We start from the raw sequence: 12,444 nt of genomic DNA, 5'->3' as shown, positions 1-12,444 counted from the left end.
CTAATGTCATTTCCAAATTGTGACATACATAACAAGAAATACATTCAGGGTCTAAACTAGTTCTTCAAAAAATCATTCAAAAACAGAGGTTTTGGTTGCATATATTTGCAATCATATGTGAAATCACCTTCCATTATAGTTGTTCCAAAACATGACAGAAAAAAAAAAAGTACCAGCCTCCAACCTCCCCTTATAGCTGGTCCAACACACGCCTGAAAGAAGTACCAGACTCCAGTCTCCCCTCTTAGCTGGTCCTTCACACGCCTGAAAATTGTACCGCCTCCATCCTCCCCTCATAGCTGATCCAGAGTGGAAAGGTCAGACTCTTGCGGTGTGACTTTTGCGACTTTTTTGTAGAACACTCAATGTGTTTGTGAAGTCTTCGTGGAACTTTACAGTCATCTTCATCTGTTGGTGGAATCTGAGAGCGATCTGGATGTTTTTGTGGAGTCTTACAATTAATGTCACTGTCTGGAGGAAGCGTACTACGATTAGCACGTTTTGGTATGGCCTCAAAGTGATCGCGACTTTTTTCAGAATGAGAACTGCCTTTGCGACATTTTTGTGGACTGTCATCATGAAATATAAATGTATCACTTACTAGTGAAGTCAGAAAGTGAGCACAACGTATTGGTGGAATCTCAATGTGAACACCACATTCTGGCGGAGTCTCCATGTGGACGTCACATTCTGGCGAAGTCTCAATGCGAACGTCACATTCTTGGGGAGTCTCCATGTGAACGTCACATTCTGGCAGCATCTCAATCCGAATGTCACATACTGGCGAAGTCTCAATGGGAATGTCACATTCTTAGGGAGTCTCCATGTGAACGTCACATTCTGGCAAAGTCTCAATGCGAACGTCACATTCTTGGGGAGTCTCCATGTGAACATCACATTCTGACGAAGTCTCAATGCAAACGTCACATTCTTGCGAAGTGTCAATGCGAACGTCACATTCTTGTGGATTCTCCATGCGAACATCACATTCTTGCGAAGTCTAAATGCGAACGTCATATTCTTGCGAAGTCTCAAGGCGAACGTCACATTCTTGGGGATTCTCCATGTGAACGTCATATTCTTGGGGATTCTCCATACGAACGTCACATCCTTGCGAAGTCTCCATGCGAACGTCACATCCTTGCAAAGTCTCCATGCAAACATCACATTCTTGGGGAGTCTCCATGTGAACATCACAGGGTTAACCCTGATGAAGTCACGACGCACGTGACGCAACGCGTCGGTACGTCGGTACGCCATATCCGGTTTGGAACTACGTCACTTCCGGTCACGTGGGACGCATGTCCGAACGGAGCGGCCATGTGAATGTCACATTCTGGCGAAGTCTGAATGCGATCGTCACATTCTTGGGGAGCCTCCGTGCGATCGTCACATTCTGGCGAAGTCTCAATGCGAACGTCACATTCTTGGGGATTCTCCATGTGAACGTCACATTCTGGCTAAGTCTCAATGCGAACGTCACATTCTTGGGGATTCTCCATGTGAACGTCACATTCTGGCGAAGTCTCAATGCGAAAGTCATATTCCTGCGGCGTCTCAAAAAAATACCAGCCTCCAACCTCCCCTCATAGCTGGCCCAACACACGCCTGAAAGAAGTACCAGACTCCAGTCTCCCCTCTTAGCTGGTCCTTCACACGCCTGAAAATAGTACCGCCTCCATCCTCCCCTCATAGCTGATCCAGAGTGGGAAGGTCAAACTCTAGCGGCGTGACTTTTGCGACTTTTTTGTAGAACGCTCAATGTGTTTGCGAAGTCTTCGTGGAACTTTACAGTCATCTTCATCTGTTGGTAGAATCTGCGAGCGATCGGGACGTTTTTGTTGAATCTATCTGTTAACAGCACTTTCTGGAGGACGCGTAACACGATTAGCACGTTTTGGTACGGCCTCACAGTGATCGTGATGTTTTTGTGGAGTCGTATTAATAACGTCACTTTCCGGAGGAAGCGTACTGCGATTAGCACGTTTTGGTATGGTCTCCATGCGAACGTCACATTCTTGGGGAGTCTCCATGTGAACGTCACATTCTTGGGGAGTCTCCATGTGAACGTCACATTTTGGCGGAGTCTCAATATGAATGTCACATATTGGCGAAGTCTCAATGTGAACGTCACATTCTTGTTAAGTCTCAATGCGAATTTCACATTCTCGGGGAGTCTCCATGTGAGCGTCACAATCTGGCGAAGTCTCAATGCGAGCGTCACATTCTTGGGGAGTCTCCATGTGAACGTCACATTCTTGGGGAGTCTCCATGGGAAAGTCACATTCTGGTGAAATCTCAGTGCGAACTTCACATTCTGGCGAAGTCTCAATGTGAACGTCACATTCTTGCGAAGTCTCAATGCGAACGTCACATTCTTGCGAAGTCTTAATGCGAATGTCACATTTTTGGGGAGTCTCCATGTGAATGTCACATTCTGGCGAAGTCTGAATGCGATCGTCACATTCTTGGGGATTCTCCATGTGAACGTCACATTCTGGCGAAGTCTCAATGCGAACGTCACATTCTTGGGGATTCTCCATGTGAACGTCACATTTTGTCGAAGTCTCAATGTGAAAGTCATATTCCTGCGGCGTCTCAAAAAAATACCAGCCTCCAACCTCCCCTCATTGCTGGCCCAACACACGCCTGAAAGAAGTACCAGACTCCAGTCTCCCCTCTTAGCTGGTCCTTCACACGCCTGAAAATAGTACCGCCTTCATCCTCCCCTCATAGCTGATCCAGAGTGGGAAGGTCAAACTTTAGCGGCGTGACTTTTGCGACTTTTTTGTAGAACGCTCAATGTGTTTGCGAAGTCTTCGTGGAACTTTACAGTCATCTTCATCTGTTGGTGGAATCTGCGAGCGATCGGGACGTTTTTGTGGAATCTTTCTGTTAACAGCACTTTCTGGAGGACGCGTAACACGATTAGCACGTTTTGGTACGGCCTCAGAGTGATCGTGATGTTTTTGTGGAGTCTTACTATTAACGTCACTTTCTGGAGGACGCGTAATGCGATTAGCATGTTTTGGTACGGCCTCGCAGTGATCGTGATGTTTTTGTGGAGTCTTATTAATAACGTCACTTTCCGGAGGAAGCGTACTGCGATTAGCACGTTTTGGTACGGCCTCAAAGTGATCGCGACTTTTTTGTGGAGTCTTACTAATAACGTCACTTTCCGGAGGAAGCGTACTGCTATTAGCACGTTTTCGTATGGCCTCATAGTGATCGCGACTTTTTTCAGAATGAGGATTCCCTTTGCGACGTTTTTGTGGACTGTCATCATGAAATATAAATGTATCACTTACTAGTGAAGTCAGAAAGTGAACACTACGTTTTGGTGGCGTCTCAATGTGAACGCCACATTCTAGTGGAGTCTCAATGTTGACGCAACTTTTCTGAGAACGCAAAATGCCTTTAAGTGGCAATGGAACGATATAGCGAACGTCACTTACTTCTGGAGTCAGAAAGTGAACACAACGTTTTGGTGGAGCCTCAACCTGAACACCACATTCTAGTGGAGTCTTAAGGTTAACACAACTTTTCTCAGAACGCAAAATGCCTTTAAGTTTTTGTGGAACGTCATTTCTTAGTGGAGTCTGAAAGCCAACACAACGTTTTGGTGGAGTCATATGATGACTGTCAAATTGTGGCAGAGTATCCAGGTGAACACCACATTCTGGCAGAGTGTCCATGTGAACATCACATGCTGGCAGAGTCTCACTGCGAACGTCACATGATGGTGGAGTCTCCATGTGAACGTTACATGCTGGCGGCGTCTCAATCCAAACGTCACATTCTGGCGAAGTATCCATGTGAACGTCACATTCTTGGGGAGTCTCCATGTGAACGTCACATTCTTGGGGAGTCTCCATGTGAACGTCACATTCTTGGGGAATCTCCATGTGAGCTTCACATTCTGGGAGAGTCTCCATGTGAGCTTCACATTCTGGGAGAGTCTCCATGTGAGCTTCACATTCTGGGAGAGTCTCCATGTGAGCTTCACATTCTGGGAGAGTCTCCATGTGAGCTTCACATTCTGGCGAAGTCTCAATGCGAACGTCACATTCCTGGGGAGTCTCCATGTGAACGTCACATTCTGGCGAAGTCTCAATGTGAACGTCATATTCCTGCGGCATCTCAATGCGAACGTCACTTTCCTGGGGAGTCTCCATGTGAACGTCACTTTCCTGGGGAGTCTCCATGTGAACGTCACATTCCTGGGGAGTCTCCATGTGAACGTCACATTCCTGGGGAGTCTCCATGTGAACGTCACATTCCTGGGGAGTCTCCATGTGAACGTCACATTCCTGGGGAGTCTCCATGTGAACGTCACATTCCTGGGGAGTCTCCATGTGAACGTCACATTCCTGGGGAGTCTCTATGTGAACGTCACATTCCTGGGGAGTCTCCATGTGAACGTCACATTCTTGGGGAGTCTCCATATGAACGTCACATTCTGGCGAAGTCTCAATGTGAACGTTACATTCTGGCGAAGTCTCAATGCGAACGTCACATTCTGACGAATTCTCAATGCGAACGTCACATTCTGGCGAAGTCTGAATGCGAACGTCACATTCTGGCGAAGTCTCAATGCGAACATCACATTCTGGCGAAGTCTCAATGCGAACGTCACATTCTGGCGAATTCTCAATGCGAACGTCACATTCTGGCGAAGTCTCAATGCGAACGTCACATTCTGGCGAAGTCTCAATGCGAACGTCACATTCTGGCGAAGTCTCAATGCGAACGTCACATTGTGGCGTAGTCTCAATGCGAACGTCACATTCTGGCGTAGTCTCAATGCGAACGTCACATTCTGGCGAAGTCTCAATGCGAACGTCACATTCTGGCGAAGTCTCAATGCGAACGTCACATTCTGGCGAAGTCTCAATGCGAACGTCACATTCTGGCGAAGTCTCAATGCGAACGTCACATTCTGGCGAAGTCTCAATGCGAACGTCACATTCTGGCGAAGTCTCAATGCGAACGTCACATTCTGGCGAAGTCTCAATGCGAACGTCACATTCTGGCGAAGTCTTAATGTGAACGTCATATTCCTGCGGCATCTCAATGCGAACGTCACATTCTTGGGGAGTCTCCATGTGAACGTCACATTCTTGCAAAGTCTCAATGTGAACGTCACATTCTTGGGGAGTCTCCATGTGATCGTCACATTCTTGCAAAGTCTCAATGCGAACGTCACATTCTTGGGGAGTCTCCATGTGATCGTCACATTCTGGCAAAATCTCAATGCGAACGTCACATTCTTGGGGAGTCTCCTTGTGATCGTCACATTCTGGCGAAGTCTCAATGCGAACGTCACATTCTGGCGAAGTCTCAATGCGAACGTCACATTCTGGCGAAGTCTCAATGCGAACGCCACATTCTGGCGAAGTCTCAATGCGAACGTCACATTCTTGCGAAGTCTCAATGCGAACGTCACATTCTTGCGAAGTCTCAATGCGAACGTCACATTCTTGCGAAGTCTCAATGCGAACGTCACATTCTGGCGAAGTCTCAATGCGAACGTCACATTCTTGCGAAGTCTCAATGCGAACGTCACATTCTGGCGAAGTCTCAATGCGAACGTCACATTCTGGCGAAGTCTCAATGCGAACGTCACATTCTGGCGAAGTCTCAATGCGAACGTCACATTCTGGCGAAGTGTCAATGCGAACGTCACATTCTTGGGGAGTCTCCATGTGAACGTCACATTCTTGCGAAGTCTCAATGCGAACGTCACATTCTTGGGGAGTCTCCATGTGAACGTCACATTCTTGCGAAGTCTCAATGCGAACGTCACATTCTTGGGGAGTCTCCATGTGAACGTCGCATTCGGGTGAAGTCTCAATTCGAACGTCACACGCTGGTGGAGTCTTCATGTGGATTTCAAACTCATTCTCGCTCATTTTGGCAGGCCTGCCGTTTGAGCTGTGTCTGTAGTAAATACTGCTTACATCTGTAATAAAGAAGAATTGCATTTAGCACCTTCATTTACATTTTATATATTTGTCTGTATAAAACCTAAAATTATAGAAAGAAAACATCAAAACTCCAGTGCCTGGGGCAATCAATAAACCCGAAGATGACAGGCACACAGCCGTGACTATTGTTGGCCTTCGTATAAAAATGCCGGTTGCCTGGCAGTTGTGTATACAGTATATATATTTTAATAAAACGTGGCAGGATCTACTGTATTTTCCGGCGTATAAGGCGACTGGGTGTATAAGACGACCCCCTAATTTTCCTTTTAAAACCTCGGTTTTGGGCTATACTCGCCGTATAAGACTACCCCCCTTCCGAGGCACCACCATTTAAAAACATCAGATTTTTTATTTGAAATGGGTTATGACTTACCGGTACTTAAAATCCTTCAAAATCCTCATGTTCATCCTCTGACATCATAAGTTCATGAATGACATCTTGTGATACATTTGTAAGACAGTCATCATATGGATCAAATTCCAAGTCAGATGGTTCCCGCTGGATGTGCGGTAATCCGGTAGCTTCGGCTACATACAGTATACAGTATATATACAGCCCTCTGGATGTGCAGTAATGTACATACAGTATACCGTGCTGAGCCAAGCTGGCTCAAAACAAAAGTCCCTATGACAGATGAATCTGTCAGCCCGCTGGATGTGCGGTATATACAGTATACTGAGCCAAGCCGTTTCAAAACGTACCGGTACGTCCCTACGGTAATCAGATTGCTGGATATGTGTATGCACAGTAGCTGAGGCTACATACAGTATACACTGGGCCAATCACGGCGAGCGATGTATTCTACTAATGAATACAAAGCCTGCTCGGATCGGCTGAGGTCGTGACATAATCAGCCCACCTCTCTGACTTAGCCAATCCGAGCAGGCTTTGTATTCATTAGTAGAATACATCCCTCGCCATGATTGGCCCAGTGTATACTGTATGTAGCCGCAGCTACCGTACATACACGCATCCAGCGGGCTGATTACAGTAGGGACGTACCGGTACGTTTTGAAAGCGCTTGGCTCAGCGCAGTATACTGTATATACCGCACATCCAGCAGGCTGGCAGATTCATCTGTCATAGGGACATTTGTTTTGAGGCAGCTTGGCTCAGCACGGTATACTGTATGTACAGTATTAGCACACATCCAGCCAGCTTGACCCAAACAAAGTCAAGGTTCACATTTTATACCCCGCGGATAAGACGACCCCCAATTTTTGGGGTATATTTTGAAGTATAAAAAGTAGTCTTATACGCCAGAAAATAGTGTATATACAGTGTATCTATATATAGACCCTGACACTGTTCTATCTATCTCTCTCTATATATGTCCCTATACTTGGTTGTATTATAATGCAGTCATAGACCAAGATCTTACGTACCTTTTGCGTTGTTCTGTCGGGTTCTTAGGCGAATACAAGGGCAGGTGGTGTGTAGAAGCGCCCTGAGCCCCCGCCTGATGGCCTTCAATACCCCCTTACGAGGGCCTGTGGACTGGGCGGGGGGATTCTGGTTCCCAGATAAGGGGACCATTTTTGAAAACATAACTGGTTCTCCTTTGATGGTGTTCAGAAGATCGGCTGGTTTTCTGGCTGTTTGCTGGCAATGAAAACGTGCCATTATAGAATAATCAGCAACGTCTGTCAGAGCAACAAGATTCGCTTCCTCTCCACACAAGGGAAACTCAGCGAATGAGCCTCCACTGCTGGGGGCGGGGCTTCTACTCAGACTGCAGGGTCACATGACCTTGGCTCTAACTGCTGGGGGCGGGGCTTATACTCAGACTGAAGGGTCAAATGACCTTGGCTCTAACTGCTGGGGGCGGGGCTTATACTCAGGGGTTAACAAATTCAAAAATTAGAATTTTTTCAGTTAGAGCCAAGCCAAGGTCATGTGACCTTAACCTGACAAAATTCACATTTTTGAAGTTGTTATCTCCTCGCTGCCCAATACATGTTTAACAATTCTCACACATTTATTACAAACAGCATTTTTTTTCTGCTAGAAAATGACTAAGAATGCCCAAACATGAGATCATTTCTGAAAGCAGAGACCCCGGAGATTAAAATGGGGGTTGTTACTGTTTTTATATGTTAAATATGAAGAAATCCTCCTGCGCTCAATGGGATAATTAATGCCTATTATTTAGCTGCTGTCACTCAACTTAAACCAACAAGTCCAATTATAAATCAGGAGTTTGCCAGAAGGGATCTACCACTGAGGTGGAAATAGCTGTGTGGCCCTGTGTGGGTCAAGGAGGGGAGGCGAGCAGGCATTGCTGCCATTCGGAGGATCCAATTTTGCACCTAGAAGTGGAGAACACGCGTGTTTTTGAAGCACAGAGTCACATGCATGGACTTTTTCACTTCTGATGTTTAAATAGTTTATTTGCATAAGGCACTAATGAAAGTGAATAATTCATATATTATAAGTGGTTTTCACTCACTGCTTTATTTTATTTATTATTTACTCCGATCTGTGGAGTTTTCAAGTCTATGCCCTGTAAGTCAGTTTTTTCACTGTGTGTGTTAATTCACCAATTCTAAATACATTTGGTTGCACTATTCCACCTTCCTCCACTGGGGGGCGGTATTAATGTGGATTACATTCCATTGATTTTACTTGGAAATGGTATATATTTCAGCACAATTTTGAGAGTATTTTATTGCTATATCATTTCATTTAAGCACTTCACTATTTTTTTCCTTTTAGAGTATAAATGTGTGAGATAGCGAGCGCACCAATAAGAAGCTGCTGATGCACAAAAAGGAACCACAAAGCCTTTCTAGGAAAATGACATGAAAATAGGGTGTGCAGCGCTATACAAATAAAACACACTATCTAAAGTATGGCAAAATATGACCGAAATGGAAAAGTCCTATAAACTGAATGTTAAACAGTCCAAGGTGGTAAAATGTCAGTCCAAAAGGTATACTCCAGTGATGGAGTATAAATAACTTCAATCCAAATGGGTATATTCCAGCATCCTAACATGAAGGTGTAGAAAAATTGCCCACTCACCGGAAGTGCAATTTAATGTGCACATAGAAATTCCATGAAGCCGGAGGTCCCATGAAGGAATAGCTTGATGATAAAGGTGCCCTCTGGTGGTAGATGGGGTGACGGCTGCCAGAGAAGTTGATCTGGACCAATATCCCAAATTGTCCTGCCTGGGTGGACTCCTAGAATGCTGGGCTGAGATGTGGAGGCTCAGTGCCAGGTGATAGAGATGAAAACGCTCATGGTGTAGTATTATAAAAAGTATTTAATGAGTATATATCATTATGATAAAACAGTAAAACGTACAGGGTTAGAGTACCAGTATAGGTATAGTGTAAACGAGCTCTATAAATGCACTGACCAGTGAATACAAATGATGGCCACCGGACCTCCTGATCCGGTGGCGTAACGTCAAGGCGTGCAGAGGCTCCTCCTAGACGCGCTTCGTGTAATAACACGTCTCCTGTAGGGGTGATGCCAACATGGCATCCGGTGGCCGGATCAGGAGGTCCGGTGGCCGGATCAGGAGGTCCGGTGGCCATCATTTGTATTCACTGGTCAGTGCATTTATAGAGCTCGTTTACACTATACCTATACTGGTACTCTAACCCTGTACGTTTTACTGTTTTATCATAATGATATATACTCATTAAATACTTTTTATAATACTACACCATGAGCGTTTTCATCTCTATCACCTGGCACTGAGCCTCCACATCTCAGCCCAGCATTCTAGGAGTCCACCCAGGCAGGACAATTTGGGATATTGGTCCAGATCAACTTCTCTGGCAGCCGTCACCCCATCTACCACCAGAGGGCACCTTTATCATCAAGCTATTCCTTCATGGGACCTCCGGCTTCATGGAATTTCTATGTGCACATTAAATTGCACTTCCGGTGAGTGGGCAATTTTTCTACACCTTCATGTTAGGATGCTGGAATATACCCATTTGGATTGAAGTTATTTATACTCCATCACTGGAGTATACCTTTTGGACTGACATTTTACCACCTTGGACTGTTTAACATTCAGTTTATAGGACTTTTCCATTTCGGTCATATTTTGCCATACTTTAGATAGTGTGTTTTATTTGTATAGCGCTGCACACCCTATTTTCATGTCATTTTTTTCCTTTTGTTTTTATATGTTGCATGATATTGGCGCAGTTGTTTATTAAATGCAAATTTTATTGAAAAAATCCACTTAAATGCATTTTCATGCAGACAAATACAATATGATTCCCAATTTTTTGATAAAACATGATGATGATGAGCCGAGAAGTTAAGATGCCCAACATGGTCATATATGACCACCTCCCATCCACATGACGTCATATGACGTTCTGGACTTTGATTGGAGATATCGGGATGATGCTTGCACCTATCGGTATCTTGCAGATCTCTTTTATTTCAGCCTGCGATTCCCTGCAATGTAAAAGCCATCCTAGCAGCTGGATTGCTTTTACAGGTGGGGACGTCCCTCCCGCTGCCCATCGTCATCTCTCCATGCTCTCTCGTGCGATGAAGGCGCCTGAGAACCGATCCTGCGGTGGTGCCGGGTTACCACAGAGCTATGACCCCGGGAGGTCGGACTTAATTTTTTTTTGCTGGAGAGCCTGAGACCAATTTCTATTGTTTTTTGTTTTTTTTTCCAGCATAGAGGAGAGATGTGACCCTAGATCTCTCCATAAAGAGGACCTGTCGTGCCTTTTTCCTATTATAAGGGATGTTTACCTTCCTTGTAATAGGAATAAAAGAAAATTAAGGAATTAGTGTAAAAATACACAAATTTTAATTAAATATATTTTTTTAAACGCCCCTGTCACCTCCTGCTCACATGCAAAAGCAAGTGCGTATGTAGAGGATGTTCGATCCACTCGTGAGGTATCGGCATGAACATTATAGTGAGAGCAATAATTCCAGCGCTAGATCTCCTCTGTGACTTTAAACTGGTAACCTGTAAAAATGTTTAAATCTTCACCTATGGAGATTCTGAGCACCGTAGTTTGTCGCCATTCCACAAGCGTGATATGTTTGGTATCTATTTACTCAGCGTAACGTCATCTTTTATATTTTACCAAAAAAGTGGATTATAGAATGTGGGTTTTTTTGCAATAAAATTCATTAAAGTGTATTTTTTCACAAAAAACAATTGTGCTTGAAATATTGCCGTGCAAATACTGTGTGAGGTAAAAAATGACAAGAACCACCGTTATAATCTCTAGAGTTTTTGCTAAAAAATATATATAATGTTTGTAGGTTCTGAGTAATTTTATAGCAAATAAATGATGATTTTTACATGTCTGAGAGAAATGGCAGGATTGGCCAGGGTGGGAAGTAGTTTAAATTGTGCACGCCTGAGAAACGTTGTTTTATTTTTTTTTTATTTGAATGTATTTTATTTAAATGTATTTTTTGCACCTTTTAAACGTTCTTTTTACATTCAACTTTATTGCTATCACAATAAAAACAGGTTATGACTAGAGATGTATACATCCAGGGAAGGGAAATCCAAAAACACAAAGACAGGAGAGGGTGACATCTGATTGGTAGAGGTGAGAGGTTGGCTGCCATGTTTATTTCCAGGTCAGCTCTCTGGGGTGGGGGGGTCACTGGAAAGGCCATATTGTTTTTGGATCGGAGGTGTGTGCTGGAGGGGTGTCCGGAGGGCACATCGTGTATACATGTGTGTATATATATTCATTGTATAATATATATCTGCATCATGTAATATTTCATGAATGGCATGAATGGAAAGCTTTTTTCAAAATGGTGGGCTGCTTCACTAGTTGCTATGGACGGCACATTCCTAGCAACCAATTGTACCCCGCCCCCCTGCCAATCTCGTCTCTGCCTCCTGTTTGCCCAGTTACAGGGACACCGAACGTGTGCTGTATAAGGGGTCACTGATGGGGACATTGATGTGAAGAGGACTGACATGGAGGAAAGGGATTCTGAAGAGGATAGATATAAGGACTCTGATGGGGTCACTGATATAAGGGGGACTCTGATGGGAACACTGATGTAAGGGGGGGACTCTGATGGGAACACTGATGTAAGGGGGACTCTGATAGTATCACTGATTTAAGGAGGACTCTGATGGGGACACTGGTTTATAGGGGGACTCTGATGGGGTTATTGATGTAATGAGGACTCTGATGGGGTCACTGATATAAGGGAGGGACTCTGATGGGGACACTGATATAATGGGGACTCTGATGGGGGCACTGATATAATGGGGACTCTGATGGGGGCACTGATATAAGGGTAGGTCTCGGATGGGGTCACTGATATAAGGGGGGATTCTGATGGGGACACTGATATAAGGGGGAGCTCTGATGGGGACACTGATATAAGGAATACTCTGATGGGGTTACTGATGTAATGAGGACTCTGATGGGGATACTGATAAGTGGGGGAATGGGATGGGGTCGCTAATATAAGGAGGACTCT

This window comes from Staurois parvus, unplaced genomic scaffold, assembly GCF_062004578.1.
Source record: "Staurois parvus isolate SC_StPar_1 unplaced genomic scaffold, SC_StPar_1.0 ptg000457l, whole genome shotgun sequence".
Lineage (NCBI taxonomy): Eukaryota > Metazoa > Chordata > Amphibia > Anura > Ranidae > Staurois > Staurois parvus.
The sequence above is the reverse complement of the archived record's forward strand: the minus strand, read 5'-3'. Positions refer to the sequence as shown.